Here is a 20,997-nt window from a genome sequence, read left to right on the forward strand (position 1 = left end):
CAGGCTCTCGCCAGATACCAAATCCACCAGAGCCTTGATCTTGGACTACCCGCCTCCAGAACTGTGAGAAATACATTTCTGTGGTTCACAAGCCACCCAGTCTAGAGTATTTTTGCTATAGCAGCCCAAATGGACTGAGTCCCCAAGAGAGCTCAAGCAGAGAGACTTTCTTGCCCAGCTCCTAGAATGAGGTGGGAGAGTTTTCACATTGTTCTTACTCTTGTTTTCTAATGTATATGAATTTGGATACATGTGTATCCTTTTAAAGGGACTGTCAGCACATTAAATGAATGTTCAAAAAGTACAGAAATTCTAACCACTGTTGTAAGTTCTTGAGGTCCTTTAATGAGAGTAAAAGGTAACAGGCCTTGTTTAAGTGCAAATTTTGCACAGTTAATCCAAATACTTTGGATTTTTTAGATTTGGACTTAAAACATATTATAAGATGCCCTCTGTGGTATAGTAAACTGGTGATTAGAACAACATACTCTGGGGTGAATCCTGGCTCAGCCACTTACCAGCTGTGTGACTTTGGACATTCTAGTTAACCTTTCTGACACTGGGCATGTCCGGATTCCTTAAACAATGTTATGCTACCACACATGCACTTTATATATTCCTTGTTTTACCTACTGCATCATACGAGCAGCTAATCTTACACACCATTAAAAGAGTTGTGTAACTTTCTATTCAATCACTGGCTCAGAGTTAAGTAAACGTTTTCTAACTTTTTGGCTGAAATGCAGTGTTTTCATGACTTTAAAAAAAAAGATTAATACCGTCAATTTGTAGGATGTATGAATGGTTATCTGCCATCTCTGGATACTCGGCGTAAAAATAAAAGCCAGCCCCCAGTACACGCCCAGCCCCACTGTGCTCTGTTTATACCCCAAGGAGAGTGATCTGTAAGTAGTCATCCAGGAGCCCGTTGACATATACGATCCACAGCCCCGGGAAAGGGAAGGAAAAAACCACGCGATGACATGAACCACTCAGCCATTCAGGGCAGCCCCCGCCTCTGGTCCCGTAGCCCACCTCAGCTCACCTCGGCCCACGGGGCCGCCTCAGGACATCGCCTACGGCTACACCTCGAACAGTTCTCTCTCGACTGCGTGGGGGGCTCTCTGCTCAGACAAGGGGAGTTACAGGATGACTCATCCTGAGATCACTTTAGCCACACTGGTGGACGCGGGCGTGGGTCATGGCTGTCCCTGTCTTCCCCGGTTCCAGCGTCCCTGCTGACCAGGCCTCTCTCCCTTTTCTACATAATGACCCTGGCTAAGCCAGTTTGAGGACACACTCTCTCTTACAAGTTACTCCTGGGGGGATGTGTGAGTGTGAGTGTGTGTGTGTGTGTGTGTGTGTGTGTGTAGAAGGAGGACCCCCGCGCGCGCGCGCGCACACACACACACACACACTCTCTCTCCCTCCAGGCATTCTCTCTCTCTTCCGTCTCCAGTTCCCGAAAGACCGGGAATCTTTGCTCCACTCCTCTCCTGAGCTCCAGGTCTGTGCCTCTGCTCTTGGGTCACGGCTGCTCCTGCACTGACATGGGAGTCTCACTCCCGCCCTGCACCTCACTCTGCTCCCCTGCCGGCACCTTCCTGCCAGGAGCCCGTGGTGCTCTGCGGTGTCCCCACTCCTTTCGCCCTCATCCTGCGTCTGTTCTCAAGACTGTCCGGGAGCTGGGGGCCTCGTTACTGCCATTTCTGTGTCACTGACTTATGGATTCTCTCCTTTTCTTCTAAAGATTCTGCTGCTGCAGCTGGTCTGGGTAACCTCGGGCTGGTTGCTTGATCTCTGAGCCTCAGTTTCCTCATCTGTAAAACAGGGCTATATTGGTACTAACTGGCTTCACAGAGCTGTTGGGAGGATTAAACACGGTCACACAGGCACAGCACTTGGCGCAGTGCTCGGGACAGAGAAAGCACACGGATGTTAGCAACTATTATCATTATCATGATTAGTCATAATATTAATAACAATTGTTATTCCAAAAGGCCTGAGGCTGTCCCACAACTTGTCATTTCTATGTTCCTCCATCTCAGACTTCCTAATCTCCCCCTTCAAATCCTAGCCAACTCCACACCCCTACTTCCCGATTAATTTTTTTTCTTTTTTTAAAAGAGATTTTATTTTTAAGTAATCTTTACACCCAACATGGGGCTCCAGCCCTCAACCCCGAGATCAAGTCACACGTTCCAGTGACTGAGTCAGCCAGGAACCCCTTAATGTTTCTTCTCTATGGACCTGTAAAAATAACAAACCTGGATTTAGAGTCAGGGGATCTGACTCCCAACTTTTTAAGGAAGAGTAAAAATGGTCTGTGACCCTGGGCAAGTAATAGTCTTTCTGGGGTCTCCTCTCCCTCACCTGAGAAATGAAGAGGTTGGACCAGATCTGCGCTTCCCAAAGCACGTTCTGGAAGCTTCCACCACACTCATGCCCCTACACAGAGCCCCCATGGCCAGAGCAGTGCCATAAGTGACTAACCTAGCCCCCTGCCCCCAAGCTCCACCTCCGTTAGCTTGTTGTCTAGATTTGGATACTGTCTACACTGCCTGGCGCCTCAGCCGACTGTTCCTGGGCTGACCCAGACCCTCTCATAAAAGGAGATTTTGAATTGGCATAAATCTCAGCTCTGTAAGGAAGGAGAATGAACTGCCAGCTCGGCTGAAAAACTAGGACAAGGTTCTCTTTAGCAAGTCTCCAGGTACTGTTCGGGCAATCACTGGGTATCATGAGCCTTAAAATCCGCCCTGCCTGGTACAATGTCTCCCGATTAAGTTGGCTGCCAGGCCCAGGGCATTTCAGACAGGAATGGTGAATTTTAAAACCGCACAATTACTAGTAGTTTGGAAAACCCTTTTGAAACACCATGCCAATCATTTAATTCATTTTCCAAGTCCTTTTTAATGCAAAATATGCTAATATATTGCTGGAGTGTCCAGCGGAGAAACCTGCTAGAAAGTGGGGCCTCTCTTGCTTGGGGGTTAAGCGGGGAGCTGGTGGGAATGGGGCACGGGGAGAATAATGGCTCATTTTCCCTCCAGTGAAGAAAAGCGGGCCGATGCCACCGGGTTCAAGTGCTGCTTTGTATGCCTTCAGCTGCAGCAAGGTGCCATCACCCTCGCAGCCACAGATTTGGGGCATAATGGGCTTCTCTGCTGCCCAAAGCCCAAGTCCCGCCCCTCGTAAGTGAGATGCGTCCTTCAGTTGGCTGTCCCCTCCTCCTGGTGTGTAGGGGACAGTGGAGGAGGGAATGAGGAAAGGGTGAGAGAGACGTTTAGGGCTTGAAGGAATACATTAATTTGGGCGGGGGGGGGGGGAATGGGGGGCTTTGACGAATGGCCTAACCCAGCAGGACTCCATTTCTACCTGCACAAACTCCATTAGGAGCATAAACTACAGACTAGGGGCCTCTCTTAGAGGCTGTAGGTCAGTCTACTTCCTAACCAATGCCACAATAGCGTTAAAGGGTGCAGTTCTTGCTTATCTAGTAAGCAGAAACTACTGGGTACACCTTTGTCTGTGCTGGTCCTGGCATGTGCTAGTCCTGGCGTGTGGGGTACAGAGGAGTATAACACACGGATCCAGTCATTCATGGCTATCGGTAACTGAGCACCAGCTATCCCCCAGGGACAATATATGGCTTGCTTGCAGCGAGCGAAACACACGTCCAGGCACAAAGAAAGCGCGGTATGCATGGCAGCATCCCCTCGTATCAGCGTGGGAGAGCTGCAGTGTAATCTACCCAAGTCTCTGGTCCAGGGCTTGCAAACGGGTGGCTGGGCTGGATTCGGCCCTCAGACATGTTTTCTTTGACCTATACGATGTTTTCAACATTTTGGAAGTGTCTTTTAAAAATCAAGATTTCCAACTTTCCTTGAAAAAATTAAAAGGGGCTCTCTGGCATCACTGAATCCATATGCCTGCGTGGGAATCAGTCCGTGGCAGGTGTCCCTTTTAGACTGGGCATGGACTCTCTTATTTCGCCAAAGGTGCTACTACTCCCTATTCCGTACCTCTGGCTTGCCTCCTTCATTCCCTCTACCTGCCTGACTTCTGTCCTCATTTGAGTTTGCAAGCCTAACATAGGATAGGCCTCCTACTTTGCCAAAGATGTCCAGGTCTCTGATGGACATCAGGGTCTGGGCTGTTTTTACCATATCACACTGTGTGTCACGAAGGGCAACCTGGGGGTACACAGTGCCTTCAATACAGGAGGACCATCCTAAGGACCTGATGGAGGGACGAGCAAATGAATGGTTGGATGGATGGACCAGCCCGAGCCATGGGGGCCGTCGGTGATGCAGGGCCATGGTGGAGAGAAGGGCTGGAGGAAGGGGGTGGGTGGGGGGTAGAATAAGAGTAGCCCGAAGGAGCTCAGAAAGGGAGTAGGGGGGTCTTGGCTACTTTGTGGACCTGAAACCCCGTTTAGTCCATTTTGTGACTTTTAAAATGTATTTTTATTATAAAACAGAACACAGACACGGAAAAGCACATAACATGTAAACATACAAATTGTTTGCAACTGTTTATGATTTTGGGGGTCCTGTTTTCTTTCTAAAAGCCATCAAAGATGCTTCAAAATCAGGGCTTCTCATGCTTTTTTCGGCTGCACTCACTGTAGATAAGATACCTCCCTCGCTCTTCCAGCCTGATACAGCATAGCAGAAACACCAGGGGTTAGGCAGCTGGGAGACCCGGGGTTCAAGTGCCAACCCGAACACCTGGAGAAGGCAGTTCATTCTCTCTGGACCTCAGATGGGGAGACAGGACAGGGTCTCTCTGGGGTGCCAGCATCCAGTGCGCTAGGACTCTGCCAGGCTGAGAATACTGTGGCAAGCAGAAGGAACCTGCTAGGAGGTCCGTGAAAGGAAGGACAGTGTAGCAATCACTTACTGGCTCAGGTCAAAGCAAAACCGCCCTCATGGCTACATTAGAACCAGAAGCCAGGTGTCGGCACGGATCATAGATCCCTCCAGGTAACAGGATGCTGGCGAAAAGGGAACCTCGAAGTCATGGGCTCCAAGCCCCTCGCTGACTGCTAAGGGCACAACAGATGAAGAATGTGACTCACCCAAGGTCTGATCCTGAATATTAAACTGCATCCTAGGAGCTTGTCCTTCAGCCTTTATTCCAAGTATCACCTCTCCCCGGGTCTGGAGGCCTGGCGGTGTGACTGGGAAGGCTGCTCAGACCAGACCTCTCACCCACGAAAGGGCGTAAATGGAAACTTTTGACACGACTGTGTGTGGCAGTCTGAAGTAGGGCCTGTAAGACCTGTACAATAGCCTGAATTAAAGTATTTTTAATATAAACCTTGTATCTAAGCTCACAATTCTACAGCAGAGCATTTTGGATGTCAAAAGAGTTAACCTGTTGATTTAAATATTTTACAGATCCACGATTTCTGTAATCAGTTGGCACATTTTTTTCATACTCTAATACGGCAGAAGACTAAAAACCTGGCTGTGGCCAGGGTCTCTCTTGATCTCTTTGAGGACTGATCCCATGGCAAAACTCGATCATCGGAACCTGCGGGGAGGCCCTTCCAGGCCACTGAATGCAAGCAGGGGGTTGGTGCGGTAAATGGAGTAGGTCCATCTCAGCCAAGCCCCAGGAGCATGCTAATGGCTGGGCCCAGAGCTGACTGCCCCGCCCATGAGGAAGTCATGGCCTAGCCAGGCAGCCAGACACAGAACTCTAAAGTGACTCTAAAGTGATGTAACAACAACTACAGAAAGTGCTGGGGTGGGGCGCCCGGGTGGCTCAGTCGGTTAAGCAACTGCCTTTGGCTCAGGTCATGGTCCCAGGGTCCTGGGATCGAGTCCCGCATCGGGCTCCTTGCACAGCAGGGAGCCTGCTTCTCCCTCTGCCTGCTGTGTTCCCCGCCCCCCCCAGCTGTGCTTTCTCTCTCTGAAAAATAAATAAATAAAATATTAAGGAAAAAAAAAAAGAAAGTAAGTGCTGAGGCAACATGGAGGGGAAGAGAATGTGCGTTTGCCTGAGGGTGTTCCAAGAGGCAGAGGGTGTGATGGGAGGCGTGGCAGTCAGAATGACGCCCCCTCCAAAGATGTCCACGTCCTAATCCCAGGGACCTGTGATGGGAGGTGTGGCAGTCAGAATGACGCCCCCTCCAAAGATGTCCACGTCCTAATCCCGGGGACCTGTGATGGGAGGTGTGGCAGTCAGAATGACGCCCCCTCCAAAGATGTCCACGTCCTAATCCCGGGGACCTGTGATGGGAGGTGTGGCAGTCAGAATGACGCCCCCTCCAAAGATGTCCACGTCCTAATCCCGGGGACCTGTGAATATGTTATCTTACACGGCAAAAGGGCCTTTGCAGAGGTGATTAGGTTACCGATGTAGAGATGGGGAGATCATCCTGGCTTATCCGGATGGGCCCCATGGAATCACAAAAGTCCACAGAAGTGAAAGAGAGAAGTGGGAGGCTCAGAGTCAGAGCGACACAGTTCAAGAAAGACTCAACAGGCCATACCTGGCTTTGAAGATGGAGGAAGGAGCCATGAGGCAAGGAATACAGGCAGCTTCTAGAAGCTGGAAAACCCAGGGAAACAGATTCTCCCCAGAAGGGGAGCGCCTCCAGAAGGAACTGCCCTGTCAGCACCTTGGTTAGCCCAGTGAGACCCATTTCAGACTTCTGACCTCTACCAAGTTTGTTTGCAGCCCGAGGTGAAATGAATGCACGAGGAAAACCCGAGTAAGACACAGGCGCCCTGGGGACCGGTCCTGAACTGGCACCATCTGCTCTCTCAAAGCCCCTGTTCCTCCCTCGGAAAGACAAGAGCATGGCGGGGGTGGGAGGGATGGCCGGCATAGCTGGTGGAGCATGCGACTCTTGATCAAAGGGTCGTGAGTTCAAGCCCCATGTCAGGCTTGGAGCTTACTTTCAAACAAACAGACAAACAAACAAACAAACCCAACATCACTGGGGGTAGATGCTCTTTGATGTCCCTTCTGGTTCTGACACTTGGAGATTTTCAGAGGAGTAGAGTAGCCACTGTGGTGTAATAACTGGCGAGTGGTTGGGGGGGCTGACAGAAAACGGCCTGTCCCGAAGCGTATTTGGTGGAGTTAAGTTCTATGGGCTGTGGATAAGGGTCAGTTGGCAGAGGGCCATTTGTGCAGCAAATCATTATCCAGCACTTTCCAGGCACTGTTCTGAGCTCTGCGGAGCCAGTGGTGAACAGGACAGATGATGTCCCTACCCTCACAGAGCTCGGATCAGAGGAGGGAACCCACGCACAGAGAACTAAGAACAAGCCAGTTTCCGTTGGTCATTCTACCAGGACGAAAATGCAATCTGGTGATAAGACAGTGCGGGGCAGGGAGGCTGGCTACTGCTCAGGGCTGGCCACCCAGGGTCAAATTTGACCTGGGCCTATGTGATGAGAAGAGCTGGGCATTTCAAGAAAAGGGGGAAAGAAGTATGAAAACGAGTTAAATAAAATTAAACAAAATTCTATATAGAGGAGTCCTGAGGGTTTGGAAATATTAATTGGTTCATGTGCTCATTGTCCAATGACACGTTATTTTATTGAACCAGGCAGTGTTCTAGACACAAGAGATACAGAACTGAACAAAACAGGCAAAGTCCCTCGTGTGTGGAGAACTGTTAGTGTGGGGGAGACAGACAATACGAAACTCAACAGACAAATATAAAATCAGGACATGGAAGGACTCTGAGAAACATCAGGTATGGGAACAGGTGTTGATGGTGATTGTAATGATGGTCTGGGAAGATATCTGGGGTAGATATGTGAGCAGAGAATTAATGTGCAGGGTGAGTCGGTATGCAGCATTTCCCAAACCAACATGACCATGGAACCCCTTTGTCACAGAGCATCATGCAGGACTCCTGCTCCTTGGAACACACTTTGAGAAACACCGGCACAGAGACAGTTGAGGCGTGAAGGTGGCATCCGTACACTCCCACAGGGCCGAGGCTAGCACGTCAGCATAGAGACTGAATCTCATGAATGCCAAGTAAGACATTTTGTACGGGAGTCCCTCCTCCAAATGCATATCGGAGTGTAGGAGGGGGCGCCTGGCTGGCTCAGTCAGTAGGGCATGTGACTCTTGATCTCGGGGTGATGGGCCCGTGAGTTCAAGCCCCAAGTTGGGCATGGAGCCTACTTAAAAAAAGAAAAAAAAAAAAGGAAAGTGGGAGTGACTGGGAGGTTTCTGCTTGGCTTCTGGGGTAGTAAAGCCCTGTATACTTTCTTGGGCTGTCCTGGAATCACCCTCAGTTCTGCGGGATTCACGAAGCTTGAGAATACAGTAAGCCCATGATTAGACAAGATGGCCTGAGCACATGCTAGTTCTCCCCAGAGAGCAGAATATAAGAACAGGAATCCTTTTTCTAGGATTTTATGTTGCAAAGAACATGTCCTTCTTTTTAAACTGTATCTGGGTGACAGCAATCAATGTCCACATTTCCGGGGATCTTTACCCAACTCCCCTCCCAGTTCTGATAAAGGAATGAACGGTACACCCAGCCCCAGAAACAAGATCTGGACCCTGACTCAGGGCCTATACGCACGCAAAGTGCACAGCCTGAGAAAAAGACTAATATTCTCTCCTCGAGGCCACAGGGAGTTTCACTGCAAACAAACCCCACCGTCCCTGCAATGTCCTTTCCTGTCTAGAGAAGGCTGTCTGGACTTTCTCACAGCTCCAATCAGACGAGGCACATTATGTATTCAAGTCCTGCCGCAGCAAAGCCTTCCAGCACGCCATCCTGCCCGGGCTTCGGCAGAGACGCCTCTCTCAGGAGAGGGCTCTGTGCAGGAGAAGCTGGGCTCCAGGTCGGCCAGAGGACCGCGCTGAGCGCCCGCAGAACGGGGCCTCACCTGGCAGGTGGTAATGCCGCTCACCTTGCTCCTTCCCTAGGCGCGAGGTCAACACAGACAGATGGGAGGTCTTCCCATGAGAGCTGCCGCCTTTCCCGAGCCGTGGGGAGCACCTGACCAAGCACCTGTGTGGTTCCTCCGCTCGGACGCTCTCCCGCCCCTCACCACCTTCTTGTCACCTGTCATCTTTTTCATCGCAGCTCAGTGTCACCTCCTCCGGGAGGCTGTCTTGACCGGATCAAACACCACCGTTTGGGGTTCTTATGGCTCATCATGCCTCTTTTATGAGCACCTGCAGTGGCTTCAAGTCCCTGGTCTGCCACTCACTGTCCCTTGAACAAACCCCCTCCCCACCCTGGGCCCTGGGCCTCAGTTACCCACAAAAGAAGGGAGTTGATAAGATGCTCGCTCTGTCCCCCCCCCAACCCTCCGGGCTTTCCCTTCCTAGGACAAGAATCACAATCACACAGCAGTTGGCCCTGAGCCAAGGTCTTGACCTTGGGCTGACTTTGGGAAAAACCCCTTCCCTCTCTTTCATTTACTCAGCACTAAAATGACACAATTGTGAGCCACAATACTGGTTTCCAATCTTTTTAGGGCCAGACGTCCCTTTTCAAATGATGCAGTCTCATACCTAACCCAGGTAACAGCGGAGCTACTTTTTGTTCGCAGTGGGAGCCGGGCCCTCCGCCTCGGAGGCACTTCCCCCACCCGGGCTCCAGAAGCAGTTTTCAAGCCACTCCCTAAGACGGGCTTTCCAAATCTGACACGAGGGCAGGGCAAGCTCCAATGTCCACCCACTCACACCTCATGTCGACTGGCTGCTTGAATCCTGTGAGGTCCGCCGCTCTTCTGTTGACAAGTGTCCAAAAGATACAAAGGTTTGTCTGTTCCTCTTTAATTTTTCTTCTAACGTTGGACTGCACAGGCAGCCGCAGGGCATGCATGGAGTGAGGGTTATAAAGGGAGGACAGGAGACACCAATCAATAAGCCCAAATCTCTGAAATGCACGCAAAGGCGACAAGCGCTGGCACAGGACACAAGGGACCGCTGCTTAGCCCTGCCCTCTCTCTCGCAGAAGAGGCCCCGACCCCCATGGAGGGTGTGCTGCCCTCCAACACATCCCGGGTGCCTGTGTCCCATCGTGCCCAGAAGCGCTCCCCGAGTTCCAACTGTGGGGTTCTGACCATGGAGGACTGGGCAGTGAATCAGGAGACCTGGCCCTGGGCCCCAGGATCACCCAGTACAGCCCAAGTCAAGGGCACACATGAGGACTCAGGGCCCTGCAGTAGCAGCCCACCCCTCTCCAGAACTCAGAATTTGCTGGAACATCTACCAATCAGTCTAACCCAAGTGAAAACGGCTGGGTGCTTTCCACAGCCAGAGCTGTACACTCCTTATTTCCTTATTTTCTAACACCTTCCAAATTCATCACCCTCCATGTGGTGGGCAAGACAGGCAGACATTTGTGGAGAAGGTGTGAGTGCCCCTGCTCCCTCCATGTCAGGGAGACACACAACCCACTGAGAAGTCTTATGGAGCAGACTCCACGGATAGGCCTTTGTGGGCACCTGTCCTCAGGTTTCGATCTGGAAGCCGCAAGAGCTGACCTTTTGGAGCCGGAGAGAAAGGTTTCATATTCTGAGGCAACTGATTGTTATTATTATTATTCTGTTTTAAAGACTCTAAGACCATCTCCTTAGAGGTTTCCTTAGTTTCCCCCCAATACTTATTTGGCTTATAAAAACGCGTTAAATCAGTAGTCAGTCTGCTCCTCTAAATGTGTCCCACTCTCAGCCCCGTGGTCTGGTGACAGTTCTCTGTATCAGTCTCAAGACAGCAGCTAAACTTCTGCGTGACCTGGCCTCTCCCCCTCCTCCCCACTCCCTGCCCCCTTGTCGTGTCTGGTCCTCTCCAACTTAAACCGTGAACCCTCGGTGACAGACGCGCAAGCTGGAAGGGGAGGGAGGCGGTGCTATTTATAATTCGGCGGAGTTGGCCCTCAGAACACGGCCATTTTTTCCAGGCGGCCTGCCATAGCCCACATTCCCCAGGCTCCATATATGGGCCTCCCACAGGCCCCTGTGGCCATAGCCTCGCCTCTGAGAGAACCGAGGCCGCCTGGCCAGTCAGGAAGGTAAGGCCCAATCTGTTCCTCCAGGGCCTGAGCGGGGGGCCACACACAGCCCTGGCCTCTGCTTGCTTTCCCTGAGGGGTGGTCGGAGACAGGGGAGAAAGGAATAAGGATCCCCGAGGTCCCAGCCTGACGGAATTGGAGAGCAGCCGGCTTTCCCCCCAGGGCTTGAATAAGAATGGTGAGGAAAAAATGTATTCTTGCTACGAAACATTAGGTCACCCCTTCTTTTTGCCAAGTGGTTTTCAATTGTTTCCATCGAGATGTGACTGAGGTCCATGGCAGCCTTGCCAGCCCCTGAGGGCTCCGAAAGCTGGATTTATGGACGCCCTTGGATGGGCAGATGGGAGGGGAAGCCCAGGGAGGGTGGGCAAGCCAAGGCAAGGGAGTGGGGCTTTGCCAAGCAGATATTTTCTGCAGGCTCTCGGCCTTGATTAGCATATGTTCAGGGCACAGAGAGAGAAAGGTGTCTAGCCTCTCTGGGCATGCGGACATAAGCGCCCCACTACCCTCTGGAAGCCAAGCACTGAGGCAGGAGGAAGGGCCTGACCGGTTGAGTTGTCACCCCAGGCTTTTCTCATCTCTGTCCCTTCTGTGCTGACGCCTGTCAGGCCAGGCTGGGGCCACACATGGGCGGTGGCGGAAGTTGGGGAGTGTACAGAGCAGGAGGGCTGGAAACCCCCCTCCGCGTTCATGTGGGAGATTTTACTTCCATTTCTTGGACAGTGTTTCCAAAGCCTCCTCAAGAATCGTCTGCAGTGGACACAGCTGTGTCAAATCAAGTTCGAGTCCTTTCTCTAAATAGCCTTCTGTGGCCATCTGGATATCTCTTCCTTAGGATGGAGAGCATCTGGTATTATTATGAATTGTTATTTTTAATATTAGTAATAATACTTTGGCTTTATTGAGCGCTTACTATGCCAATCACTTAACATATAGCATCTCATTTAATCCTCATAATAACCCCAAGAGATGGGTGTACTTTTGCAGGTGAAGAGACTGGGGTGCAGAGACATTAAGCAGTGTGTCCATGCTTCCTCTGTGGGTAAGGAGCAGACCCCGAGTCTGTCCAGCTCCTTACTTCCCACCTCTCTGCTATAAGCTCCGGCTCCCTTCACTTGCGCCTGCATCGTCTTTGTTACTTTTATTCCTTGCAGGTGGAGGCCAGTCTTAAATGCACCACCCCTTCTCTTCTCCCCTGAACATCTAGAACAAACTCGACTCATGGAAAATCTTCACTCGTGAGGCGGTTTGCCGGCCAAGGGCACCTCTCACCTGTGAGCTCTTTTCAGCCTTGGATGGATTCCGGATTCTCTTTGGACTCCGTGGCCTCTGCTGCCCTCGCTGTAGGGCCAGGACCCTCTATCCGCAGAGGTCCCACTGTCCCTACCGTTACTTGCTTGCCTGCGACAAATATGGGGCTGGCACTTCAGCAGAGAAAAGCAGCAGCAGGAGTTGATCAATTCCTAAGCAACAAAGATCCTGTTTTCATGCAAACGTCCTCGGCATTAAAACAAAAACAAATTCTTCCCAGGGCGCGTCCTGGATGCCAAGTCTTGTTGCAAGACACATTTTTAAGCAGGGTTTTGCGCCTGCGTGAGAGACTAACAGGGAACGAGAGAAGAGCTGTGTGCCAACTGCCAAGTGTTACGAGGCGATGCAGGACCTTAAGGTGGGATGGCAACAAGTGCCTTGAGTTCTGAACAGGTAGGGACCATTGAGAGCTTCCTGGAGGAGGGAGTTATTCTGATGCAACTCAGAGGTTTCCTAACAGATGGTGTTGGCCTGATCCTGCAGGAGGACCTGGGTGCCCACCAACACCAGCACTACTGGAACATTGCCAGGGTCACTGGGCTTGCCCAACAGTTATAGAAACATCCACAGGGCATCTGGCCTCCAGCTGGCTCCAGCAGTTTTGTCCTCTAGGATCATGGGGTTCAAAGGCAACACACATTAGTTAACAGATGAAGGGCAGGCCACACGATTCATTTTTGGCAAATAACCAGCAATACCACGATGGTGGCGTTTGAGTGATGAGATCACCTGGTCCCAAGGCTCATGGTCTAGCCAAGAACCCAGATCAAACCTCTTTTCTCCTGCTCTCTGAAACCTTCTGTGCAGCCTCCTATTCTCACACTGAGGAGGTATTCCCCGGCTTCAGCACATGAACTAGAAGCAGCTAGTGGGCTCAGGACCAGGAGATACAGAGAACGTAGCACTGGGTTGCAGCCTTCTCAAGCTAGCCTGAGTGCGGCTGCAGGGTAAGAGGAGCTCCTTGCCAGTGCATTTCTCTTCCCGGCACCTACCACAGCAGCAGGGACCGAGCAGGCAAAGGTCTGGTGCTGGGCACAGTAAGTGGGCAAGTCTGGCAGGAGAAAAGGGCCCATAAAGGAGCTTTGTGACAAGAATCAGCTAAATAGAGTGGAAAGAGCACGGACTTTGTGTACAAAAGACGTGGGCTGGCATCCAACACTGTCACCGTGTCAGGGACTGAGAGTGCTCCCCAGTATCCAGGTTCTTCTTTGCCTGCCAGGCATGCATGCAGCTGGACTCCATTTCCCAGGCTTCCCTGCAGTTAGGAGTGGTCACGTGACTGCACGCTGGCCAATGGAATGCCAGCAGAAGTGATGTGGGCCAATTCCAGGCCTGGCCTGGAAAAACCATCCGCTTGAGGTTCTTTCTCCACCAACTGAATGGGGACCACTTCCAGGAGTGAGAAGAAACAGAGCCACAGAGAGAAGGAGCCTGGGTCCCTGAATCACTGTGTGGAAGACTGCCTACCAAACAGACACGCTGAATTGTGTTTGCAGGAAATAAACTCCTGAGGTGTTCAGCTATTAAAATCTAGGGGTTGTTACAGCTGTTAGCCCAATCCGACAAATACGGCCTCTTGCTGGCCAGGTGGCTTTGGGTAAGTTTCTTAACCTCCTGCAGCTTCAATTTCCTCATCTGTAAAATGCCAATTAAAAAAAAGCCTTCCTGAGAACAGACTGGGCTACCATTTATGAAGATCCTAACAACCAAAGGTGCATTACGACTTTTGTGAGCCCTAGATATTTTTGCCTTTGTGGACCCCTTCCGGCATTAAAAAAACAAAAACAAAAACCCCACAAAAAACAAAAACCAAAAAGCTCAAAATAAAAAACAGAACAAACTAGGTTTTAATATTACATTGGTGTAACGATGCATACAATCTAGGTCAGATAAACCATTATGTCTATTATTTTTATATTATTATTATATTCATTTTTTCTTCTGATTTTAAGGGAAATTAAAATTAAACATTTTCTGGGGCCCTTAAAGTATTGTGAGCACCAGGCACTATGCCTATGTGCCTAACAGAGAAGCCGACCCTGCTTACTATAGTGTCTGGCCTATGATGCATGCAATAAATCCAAACTATTACAGATTAAAAAATAATAATAGAAAGATGGAAGCATGAAATAGCAACAAAAGGTTACGAAGCCCTTTTCACAGACTTCACATCCATCGTATGAGATGGTTTTCACTTATGTTTCCCAATGAAAAAGGTGAGGCTCAAGGAGACTGAGGGTTATGCTCAAGACGGGTAGGAACTTTGCGCGTGATGCCTTATATCAGGCACAATGCTAGACACCTGTCTGACTTTATCACTTTTAATTTTCTCAACGCTATGATGAGATAGGGCTTCTTTTTTTATCCCCATTGTATGACTGAAAAAAAAGAAGATATCGATGTAAGGACAAGTGGCTGAGCTGAGAACTGAAACCACTTCTCGTGCCAAATCTAATGCTCACTCTACCACCTCGCCTTTCCATCTATCAGTAGCTCTGTCATGAGAATTGATAAATGGCAGTGTCTGCGGAGGGTGTCAGACACCCCAACACCTTCTTTCACAGCGCACAGAAGAACCTACTCGAGGCTGAAATCCAAACACATCATGCCAGATTAGACTTGCGCTTTCTCATTCTCCACCCAAATGTACTCCTTAGAAGGTCTAATTATAGTGACTTCTATTTTCTTGTAAATAATCACATCTGTCATAACTGATTTAACTGATCCAAGGCTCCAAGTTGGCAGTCTTGGAGCCCTGAGCCAATGTGTCAATTATGCCAAGTAGTCTGTAAGCAAAAGTTGCACGAAATGGAAGAGAGAGGGGAAAAAAAAAAAGTTGCAGGCATATAGATGGTGGGGACCAATATGTGCTTTTTCACAACAGTAATATCAACACAAACTCCTAAACGTGGCCAATGGGTGTCAATCCATCGGCAACCTAATTCAGTAAAACAGACACAGCCAGCCAGATTCTGGGGGATAAGAACAATCTTTTTTCGTGGAGGCCCAATCCCAGAAACTGGTTTTTCCAGTATCTTTTGAGTTTGAGTAAATACCCCCCAGGAATTTGCCACAGCTCTTTCTGCTTGTTTTCAGGGAAAAAAGATGGGTTGAAGGGCTCACATCTAGAATATACGGGTATCCCCTTTGTGAAAGTTTGTGTTAGGCCACTTGGCTGGTACGAAAGACCTCCGTTAGTACCTGGTTTCACTAATGGAAAGAAATCCAAAGAAGACCTTGGCTTTTATGGAAAAAAGGCAAAAAGTGAAGATAGCATTCAGTACTGGTTTTGCAGTGGTGGTTACAGAGGTGTCCGGACCCCGAGGAGGGGGAGGGGGTCCCCCCCAGCTCCTTCCCCAGGAACCTACACTCAGTGCCTGATGCAACCAGAGCCGTGAGCTGTGTCTGTGAGCATCTGTGCTTTATCTTGACTTAGTTTGTGCATCCGTTAGCAAGATGTGTCCTAAGGTATCAGAAAAGCCTAAGAGAGGTGATTCTGGGGGTCTGGGAGTGCTAAAAAATCTCCCATAGAAGTTAATGGTAATTGCTTCTTTGCTTTATGCCATTTCAGCTTGCTTACGAAAGGTTTCATAGGAACGCTCCGCTCCAGGACAGCAGGGGAAACCTGTTATAAATACAGGGTATAAATTGAGTGTGGCCATTCAGCTGGCATAGAATGGTAGCTAGAACTTTGGATATGGACTTGGTACAAGTCTCTCTCCACTTATCACTAGTGTGACTAAACAAATCATGTAATCTTCCCCCAATTCATCTCCTCTTCCTTATCTACAAAATGGTGACAACCGAGAACCCTCGTGGGACTGAATGATATAATGACCAAGTGTGACAGCCTGTTGGAAAGTGTAAGCACCACAGAAACGCGCATCATCATTATTATGAACAGATCAGCATATACTGAGGCCGGTTTTCCACCCACGGGGATGGCTTCTTTCTCTCCTAATATAACTCCGAGCACAGACAATCACACTTGCAGTCGCAGAGGGGATGAGAGATCAGATCTACTTGGGATTTCTTTCCTAGGCCAGTGCTTAAAAGCCTTCTTGCCAATTAAGCTCTGAAAATCCCTGTGTCTGAAGCTTCGAGAAAGGAGCATCTTCCAGGTAAGAATGTGGAAAAAGTGAAAGGGGGCTCTCATCCACTCCCCAGCTGCCCATGGGAAATGGACACATGCTTTTGGTGCCCCAAATCCTGCAGCTGGTGTAACCTCCTTTGGGTCTGATCCATCTGGGTGAACGGACTCTGAAGCCAGACTGCCTGAACTTTGAGTCTAGCTCAGCTCTTCTTCACCTGCGCTGTGACCTTGGGCAATTTCTCTTTCTGTGCTTCAGTTCCTCAACTATAACATGAAGGTAATAACAGTACTTATCCCTTAGGTTGGTAGTGAGGAATAAATGAATGAATACATGTCATAAGTTCACACCTTTACGTAGGAAGCAATCAGCACGTTAGAATTTACTATAATGGCTACAATGGTCATACTACAGCCAATGGAGTTTGCGTCATCCAGTGTTTATTCTATTTTTTTTTTAAAGATTTATTTACTTATTTGAGGCGGGGAGGGGCACAGGGAGAGGGAGAGAGAGACTCTCAAGCAGACTCCCCATTGAGCGTGGAGCCCGACACAGGGCTTGATCTCACGATCCTGAGATCATGACCCAGCTGAAATCAAGAGTCGGATGCCTAACCAGCTGAGCCACCCAGGTGCCCTTCATCCAGTGTTTATTAACATGCATGCTTAACAGCTTTTCCATGCCAAACCCCTGACTAGGAAGAAAATTCTGATCTAGATCTGAATCTGCAAGAGAGTCCCAGGGTGACCTCCTTCAAAGGAAGTTCATTTCCGGGGCAGAAATGTGGGAGGAAGGGCTCTGGGATGAGAATCAGGGGGCCCAAGTCCTAGCCCAGTGCCATTTTGCCCACTCTGTGGCCTTGAGCAAGTCACTCCTCTCTGGGTCATAATGTTCTCAGTTGTAAAATATAGAGGGCTTGTGGCTGTGAACCTCAGTTTATTCATCTATAAAAAGGGATAATAGGAAGAACTATCACATCACACCCCATGATGTGCTGTGAAGCAAGTAACGCACCCCACGTGACGATGGACAAGGGTCCTGAGCCGGGCCTACAAGGCCCTAGGCCATCCAATTCTACACGTTGGTCTCCCGGCTTTTCTCCCACCCTCAGGCACATCCTGCCACAGGGCCTTTGCCCCAGCTTTTCCCCTCTGCCTGGAATGCTCTTTCCTCAAACAGCCCCATGGCTCACTCCCTCACCACTTTCAAATATTGGATTACTATTTTTTCCACAGCAACTATCCCTTTCTAGCATAGTACCTGATTTTCTTACTTATGGTGATTATCACTTATTGTTGGTCTCCTCCCAGGCCAAGAATGTAAGTTCCGTAAAAGCGGGAGTCTCTTTTGGTTCTGTTCCCTGAGAGCCTAGAAGATGACCTTGCACATTCTAGGTGATCAGTAAATATTTGCTGATTCACTGAATGAATGAATGAATGAATGAATGAATGAATGAATGAATGAATGAATGACAAAAGAGAGTACTTTGTACACCAAGAAGGTGCTTACTGAATTTTGGGCATCCTTCCTAAATGTGAAGGGGGGATTCTTACTCCTCACTTGTCTTCTTTCCATGAGGAAGGAGCCTCACCCAGACAGCCTGGACCAGTTTCCCTCCCCTTACCCATGTTGGCCTGGACGTGGAGTAAAGCATCTGGCTGGCAGGTGAGTCACAGTCCATTTCTCGACTCGGTGAAGTTAAGCTGCAAGCATCACAGAGGAAGTCTGCCTGCTCTGGCTCCCCCATCACAGAGCAGCAACGGGCCTAAGTAAGCGTGTCTGCTCTGCAGGCTCTCGCTTCCCTCGCTGGGTTCTTTACGGTGTGGAGTGCAGGACAGGGAGCGTTCGAAAGATCTTCTCGCCGGCAGATGGGTGTAAGTTCCGCTCACTAGCCTGGTTCTGCAGGGAACAGAGTGTGTATTTTGATCTCCACCTGTCTGCCTCCCATGTCTCTCTTCATTGGTCCTGAGCCTGGTCAGGTAACAGGGTTGTGCCATTTCTGACCCCTAAAACTCCAACCAAGTATTCCAAATTTGAACAAGTGAAGCCTTATGTTCCCTGGTTCCAGATTGCCTACGATCCTGGTCACTCTCCTTGGACATATTAGTTTGTGGCTGTCCCACGTAGCAGACAACATTCCACACTGAGCACAATTCTGCCATGAGGCTCGTGCCCCAGAAGAGAGGTGCTGTTCCCAGCTCATTCACTCCGGACACAGTCAGCCACCGATGCTGTTAAAGGATAGCTATCCATCCCTCTCCCCGCTGCCGCCCCACCCCGGACCTGCAGTCCGCAGAGCTCTTCCCACCCGGGATCCGGGGTGCCTCGGGGCTCTGGTTCTCACTCGCGTGGGACTTGGGGCTGTTCCACAAGTCACTAGATTGAGCTCATTCTTCTTGAGATCTTCTGGGAGGCTGCGTCTATCAGCCAACAGACCGACCATGGCTCCCAGCTTCATGTTATCTCTGACCACAGTGAAATGCAAGTGATCAGGGGCTGAAGGTCTGCAAGGTGTCAGGCACGATTTACTACCAGATTTTCTCCTTGCCTTGCCCTTCCAACAAGCTAACAAAGGTAGGTGTTTAATCCTCAGAACAAAACCAGGGAGGTAGGCCTTACCATCCCCCATTTTACAGATGAGGAAACTGAGGTTTTTAGAGGGGTGGGGTCTTCATGTATCATCACAGCTTATAAGGACACCGGATGGCTTCTAGGGCTAGCACTTAGGTCGGAATAGGCACGAGCTCAGAGACCCAGGCTGGGCACCAGGAACCTCAGTCCAAACAATTTTACTCAGATCTGTCGACACCCTTTGGCATGCCCATTTAACCTGCAAACTTATCCACTGGCATCATCCAATACTTCTCCATCATGTTCCCCTGGAGCTCGTGAGTGGCTTTCTCAAACAGCTTGACAAAAACCAGAGAGGCTCAACTTGTGGCATTTTCCTCATCTACCAGCCCCAGAGCCATTTTCGAAAAAATGAAGTAAATCTCATTCAGTCTGATCTTGGTGAGCCCATGCCTGGGTCTACTGACCACCACTCTCCCCTCTCACAGCCCTGGTCAAACAGCCTTGGACACAGTCCAGAGAACCTGGAGATTTAAGGCAACTAAGCCCATCACTAGCCAAGTCCAGGGGCCAGGTGAGACCTGCGATGAGGTCCTGGCTGCCTTCTCCAGCAAGCTGGTGGCAGGGGGTGAGTTCGCGTAAGGATCAGGAAGGAAAACAATTCATCTGGCAAGAAGAGATCTGTCTGAACCACACCTGTTCCCCTTGCCCAGTATAATTCTGGAGTGCTACGCTGCTCTCAGCAGAAACAGCAAGCCCGGCCTGCCTTCCTGGGGCATTCAGGAACTAGTGACAGCAAGTCATCTGGGTACCCAGAAATTAACAGCCTGCATTTATTAAACTCTTACTATCTGCCAAGCACTGGGCACAGTGCTGGGTTTACATGCTCTTGTAAAATGCCTTAAAACTATTTTTAGCAAAGAAATACATGCTCATAATTAAGAAATGAAATACTACAGAGGCTTATAATGAAAACCACCAGCTTGCGATAAAAACTAATCCCCTCCAACATACTCCCCGAGGCCACCTTTTCTAACTCTGTTCCTTTTGGTGGCCACTTCTCCAAATATAAGATTTCCCCTAATCTGCAAAAATACTGGCTGACGTAGACAGAATGACGGCCTCTCTTTACAGATGAAGAGACGGTGGCACCCTGCGGCCTCAGGTCACACAGCTGGGAAAGGGGGGAGTCCGGATTCAAACTCAGCTCTGCCTCACTCCTGGTCCTGCTCTTGAACTTCACGCTCCGCAGCCGGCCTGTCTGGGGCCTAGTAAAGGATGTGGCCCAGGTCACATCAGGCACACAGGCCCACGATGGCTTCTGCAGTCACCTGTTGTCCCAAATCACTCATGGTGGACATAACTAATACCATGGGATGACACATAAGTGAGCTTTCTTTGTCCCTGGGAGGTTTGTTTCCAGCACTTCTTTCTAGTCTCTATGGTTTGTTTTTTTCCTCTTCCAGCCACCTCAGCCATCTCTATACCCTTCTGTTACGATACAACTGCCAACGTGACTTCCGAGGGCTGGTCTCTGAGGCCCACAGCCCTCTCGCAGCTTCCTCACTCTTATCCTGGAAGACGGTACAAAGGGCATTTATCCTCATCTCTGCTAGGATGTTGCAAATAAAAAAAAGGACCAGTCTCTTCCAGATTCAGGTTTTATAAAGAAAGGCTTTTCCTTTATTTTGTGGTCATAGCTCGTGCTTCCGAGAATGTGTGCTGTGCCAACTTTGTTCATAATACAGCGACTAGTTAGGAGCTCCAACCCAGACTAGTCAGGTTCAAATCTTAGCGCACTGACTAGCTTTGATACCCTGGCAAGCTACTCCCCTCGCTATAACAGAATTCAGCTGTAGGTCTGGAAGGAGTGTGCTGAGGATTACGGATTATGAATGACAAGTTGTGTGGGTTAACGCGAGTGCTCCGAACTCTGCTGACCAGGATCAGTGCTTTATACGTACTGTGATTATTTATGAGAACCCTGTTCGAGCCCCCCGCAGTGCA

The 20,997-nt window shown here is 49.7% G+C and overlaps 1 protein-coding gene and 1 long non-coding RNA gene across 5 annotated transcripts in view; one reads left to right on the forward strand and one right to left on the reverse strand.

Moving 5' to 3' along the window:
* The window catches only part of ZHX2 (zinc fingers and homeoboxes 2), a 152,185-nt gene that overhangs the window by 108,553 nt on the left and 22,635 nt on the right, over positions 1–20,997 (reverse strand). The gene's annotated exons all lie outside the window — the stretch shown is intronic.
* Positions 10,978–20,716, forward strand: LOC123797741 (uncharacterized). Of its 4 annotated transcripts, none has more exons than XR_015725717.1 (4): positions 10,978–11,017; positions 12,172–16,449; positions 17,998–18,084; positions 20,457–20,716. It is a non-coding gene; the product is annotated as an uncharacterized LOC123797741 (long non-coding RNA). The 4 variants fall into 4 exon arrangements; XR_015725716.1 differs by having other exon boundaries at positions 18,002–18,084; XR_015725719.1 differs by lacking the exon at positions 20,457–20,716 and adding an exon at positions 19,479–20,028.

This window comes from Ursus americanus, chromosome 9 (assembly GCF_024610735.1).
Source record: "Ursus americanus isolate L20-20 chromosome 9, mUrsAme1.1.p, whole genome shotgun sequence".
In the NCBI taxonomy this organism is placed as follows: Eukaryota; Metazoa; Chordata; class Mammalia; order Carnivora; family Ursidae; genus Ursus; species Ursus americanus.